Consider the following 5,467-nt stretch of genomic DNA (forward strand, 5'->3'; position numbering starts at 1 on the left):
GGTATCCTATTTCAAAGCATGTATACATGCATTTTCTTCTAAAACAATGACATATTAACTGTTTTTATGCACAAATTAACACTTTGAAGCAATTAGCGATTATCAACATTTTTTTTGTTAAAAGCGTCGATAAAGCAGTCAGCTATTTCAAAGCATTAAACATGCCTGATCTTCTAAAACAATGATATATTTACTGTTTATATGCACAAATTATCACTCTGAAGCGTTTTTCAACTTTTTTTCAAAAAAGTTGATCGAGCACTTCAGCGGCCTAGCGGCCTAGCGGCGTGAAGTTAGCGGCCTGGCGGCCTAGCGGCCTAAAATGGTATCCTATTTCAAAGCATGTATACATGCATTTTCTTCTAAAACAATGAAATATTAACTGTTTGAATGCACAAATTAACACTTTGAAGCTATAAGCGATAATCAACATATTTTTTTTTTTTCAAAAAAGTCGATTAAGCAGTCAGCATACATGCCTATCCTTCTCAAAAATATGTTGATAATCGCCTCAGAGTGATAGTCTGTGCATAAAAACAGTTAACATATCATTTTTTTAGAAGAAAATGCATGTAGTCATGCTTTGAAATAAGATAGCATTTTAGGCCGCCAGGCCGCTAGGCCGCTAGGCCGCTAACTTCACGCCGCTAGGCCGCTAGGCCGCTAGGCCGCTAGGCCGCTAACTTCACGTACATCGACTATTGTACAGTACACGCGGGCACCGAGACAGCTCTCATTATGACACGACCATTGTATTGTACACGCGGGCACCGAGAGACAGCTTCCATTTTGGCACGGTCATTGTACTATACACGCGGGCGACGAGAGACAGCCCCCACTATGGCACGGTCATTGTACTGTACTCGGGCACCGAGAGACAGCTCCCATTATGGCACGACCATTGTACTGTACACGCGGGCACCGAGTGACTGGTTCCATTATGGCACGACTATTGTACTGTACACGCCGGTACCGAGAGACTGGTTCCATTGTGGCACGACTATTGTACTGTACACGCCGGCACCGAGAGACAGCTCCCATTATGGCACGACCATTGCACTGTACACGCGGGCACCGAGAGACAGCTCCCATTATGGCACGGTCATTGCAATGTACTAGCGGGGCACCGAGAGACAGCTTCCATTATGGCACGACCTTTGTACTCTACATGCAGGTCACCGAGAGACAGCTCCCATTACAGCACGTTCATTGTACTACACTTGTTGGCACCGAGCGACAGGTTCCACTACAGCACGGGCATTGTACTTTACACGCGTGCACCGAGCGACAGGTTCCTTTACAGCACGGTCATTGCACTGTACTAGCGGGGCACCGAGAGACAGCTCCCATTACAGCACGGTCATTGTACTGAACTAGTGGGGCACCGAGAGACAGCTCCCATTACAGCACGGTCATTGCACTGTACTAACGGGGCACCGAGAGACAGCCCCCTTACAGCACGTTCATTGTACTGCACTTGTTGGCACCGAGAGACAGCCCCCTTACAGCACGGTCATTGCACTGTACTAGCGGGGCACCGAGAGACAGCTCCCATTACAGCACGGTCATTGCACTGTACTAGCGGGGCACCGAGAGACAGGTCCCATTACAGCACAGCCATTGCACTGTACTAGCGGGGCACCGAGAGACAGTTCCCATTACAGCACAGTCATTGCACTGTACTAGCGGGGCACCGAGAGACAGCCCCCTTACAGCACGGTCATTGCACTGTAATAGCGGGGCACCGAGAGACAGCTCCCATTACAGCACGGTCATTGCACTGTACTAGCGGGGCACCGAGAGACAGGTCCCATTACAGCACAGCCATTGCACTGTACTAGCGGGGCACCGAGAGACAGTTCCCATTACAGCACAGTCATTGCACTGTACTAGCGGGGCACCGAGAGACAGCTCCCATTACAGCACGGCCATTGCACTGTACTATCGGAGCACCGAGAGACAGCTCCCATTACAGCACGATCATTGCACTGTACTAGCGGGGCACCGAGAGATAGCTCCCATTACAGCACGGTCATTGCACTGTACTAACGGGGCACCGAGAGACAGCTCCCCTTACAGCATGGTCATCGTACTGCACTAGCGGGGCACCGAGAGACAGCTCCCCTTACAGCACGGTCATTGCATTGTACTAACGGGGCACCGAGAGACAGCTCCCATTACAGCACGGTCATCGCACTGTACTAGCGGGGCACCGAGAGACAGCTCCCATTACAGCACGGTCATCGCACTGTACTAGCGGGGCACCGATAGACAGCACCCTTGCAGCACATTCATTGTACTGCACCTGTTGGCACCGAGCGACAGGTTCCATTACAGCACGGGCATGTACTTTACACGCGGGCATCGAGCGACAGGTTCCATTACAGCACGGGCATGTACTTTACACGCGGGCACCGAGCGACAAGTTCCATTACAGCACGATCATTGCACAGTCCTAGCGGGGCACCGAGAGACAGCTCCCTCCATTACAGCAGGGGCATTGTACTGTTCTTGCGGGCACCGAACTACAGGTTCCATTACCGCACGGGCATTATACTGTATTTGCGGGCACACAACAAAAGGTTCCATTACCGCAAGGTTATTGCACTGTTCTTGCGGGCACGGAGAGACAGAATCGCACGGTCATTGCAGCGAGCTTCCGGGCACTAGGAGACAGGTTCCATTACCGAGCGATCATTGCACTGTCCTTGCGGGCACCGAGAGACGGATTCCATTTTCGCATGGTCATTGCAGCGTAATTCCGGGCACCGAGAGACAGCTCCCACTATCACACGGCCATTGCACTGTTCATGCGTACCTTATGTATGACTCATGTTTATGGAGTCAAAACGCTCTACATGTAACCCTTCTCATATCTCAAAATTAACTTTTTATTTTGGTGAGTCCTTAACTAGAAATGTTTACCAGTGTAAAGGCGGAGAGAGGGACTTAGTCATCATCCATGTTGTATATCTAGTTAGTAGTTATGTATTGCGATCTCTGGGTTGACGGTCAATTTAATAGTTGGTGCATGGTACACAATCGCCAAACATTTAAGCAATTTATGCGATCGGCGTAGTGTAATGTAACAGTCCATTGTGGTTATCCAATGTTAAGAATAATTCTAACTACAGGTATATTCGGACAGTATTGAAAAACAACAACACAGATACAAGTTTTCAATACCTTATATATTTGACAACTCTATGAGACACTTAAGGCACTGGAATGCCTATTGAATGAACTTGATTACAGAATCATCTTATAACTTGGGACGCTGTCGCCAAGTTGGGATCTCATGTAAGCCCCCAACTATCTAGCCATCTCTGGGTGCGGGCATTGGACTTTCATAGGAATTCCCATGTCAAAGATAAATGAATCTAGACTTCTCATCTGGAGACGGGCTTTCCTCTGGCTCCACAGTATATATCCTTTGTAAGATAATCAAATACATCTTAATCCCCTTTTTATATATTTTGTAATATTCTTTGATCTAGGCGGTATATTGTAGAAAATCCTTTTAATCATTCCTTCCCGTCCCAATACTCTCACGCCTAATCGATGTTGACTTTAATATTCGCAGTGGCAGCGTCCGTGGCCGTATATGGGCCGCATCCAGTTCCCCGGAAAACTTGATGAGATGTGATAATTCAACACAAGGTTGTTCCGGTGGTGCGGCCCCTAAGCGCGCACCGTGAGCGCATTGTGCCACCATGCGCGGCGAGTGGGGGTGACACCGGTGTAGACTGAAACATGGCGGAACCACATTGCTTAATTAGCCGGAAATCACCAACACCTGTGGAATACTGCGGTTAATCAGCAGAATCGTCACATCGCATGGGAGTGAGGGGGACAATCGTAGCAAATGTGTGTATGACCTGTACTAATGACTTCTGGAGTTTGTTAAAACTTCTTTCAGTTAAAGATGCACTCTCACAAAATGACCGTTTTGACAACTTTTATAGATGCACTCTTACTCCCAAATAAGGTTTACCACATTTAATATTCCAAAAAGGATTAATAAATGTCGAAAACAATGGTTCTTACGAAGGATACCGAGTTTAATCTGAAAGAAATGTGCATAAAATACGGTATTTCTACCTTATGAAACTATAGTTGACCACACTCAGTTAATCGTTTAGCATTCACAAATCATTTACTATTTTTTTGCGCTTTCTGCTATTGAATACACGGTTACAAACTTGTTATCAGTAATTGATAATTTTCCATATTTGCATTATTTGGGAAGTAGTTAAAGGTGTATCAGTCAAAATTGATGTTTGTTATACATGTGTTTGTATTAATTTTGGATAAGAGTGTCACTTTAAACAAAATTTGTCATGGAATGAGCCAAATTTTTGCGTAAACGTCTGATAAAGTGATACCAGTCTGCTGACAAATGATCAGATCACATTTATTTATATTTACGTTTGAACATTGCTATTTTATGGCTAAAAGCGTTACTAAAGCTTCAAGATAAATGAGTTTTTCGGCAGTTTCCAAACAGATGAGATATGTTGTATTGTGATTTATCTTATATGACTAAATTGAAGGCATTAATACCCAAATCAGCTGATTCTAAGACAATAAGTAAAAAAATGTCAAAACTGTCAATATGTGAGAGTGCAGCATTAATGCTTGATTTTATAAAGATCTATTTTTTTATAATGACAAAACTAAAATGCAATGTAGAACAAGAGGTTTTAAACTTTGGACCCAAAGATCGTTTATTGTGTATACATAGTTTATAGTATTCAAGATTGTCTTTTACTTGGATCCGAGTATGTCCCGCGAATGTCTCTAAGGGGTTTTCTTAAGTACTGGTGCCGGTGTTCATGGTTTTGATTTGTTTGTCTCAAAGATTGTTCATTTCCTTAGAGAGAGAGGGGACGGGTTTTGACGAAAACATGTGCTGACATTCACGCACGGAGCGGAAACTACGGTACGTTATCTTTCATCACTGAAGTATTCCGATTGTCTTGTGGATTTGTCCTCAACCGCGTTCGTAATTTCAGGGACCCGGTCCTGTGTCGCCAAAACCTAATTTGTTCGATGTCCCGGACTGAGCTAACTAATCCACCATAGATTTACATTAAGATACGTGCGGTACGGCCGAGCTGTGGCTCACAAAGTCTCCACCTTTTCCCATTCTGCGGAAATAGCTTCGAAATACAATTTTATCCGAAAGGCCGCTGATTTGTTAAAACAAAATGAAGCGACGGACGGTTCAACGCCTCCGTTCAACCACACAGCCTGTTTTCAATTCATTGCGCATGTCAGGTACCGCTTCCGGAAGATATTTTCCATTTCCGGGTACGAGGATTATATCAGAAGTTACAAAATGCCTCCCAACGCGGCGTGCGCCACCGCTTACGCAAGTTTTCTACATAATATTTACATTGTAATTAAAGTCCAATTATGCCCTAGGAATTTAATTACTGAACGTGTGTGCGTTATGCATATAAAC

The sequence above is a fragment of the Mya arenaria genome, chromosome 6 (genome assembly GCF_026914265.1).
Source record: "Mya arenaria isolate MELC-2E11 chromosome 6, ASM2691426v1".
In the NCBI taxonomy this organism is placed as follows: Eukaryota; Metazoa; Mollusca; class Bivalvia; order Myida; family Myidae; genus Mya; species Mya arenaria.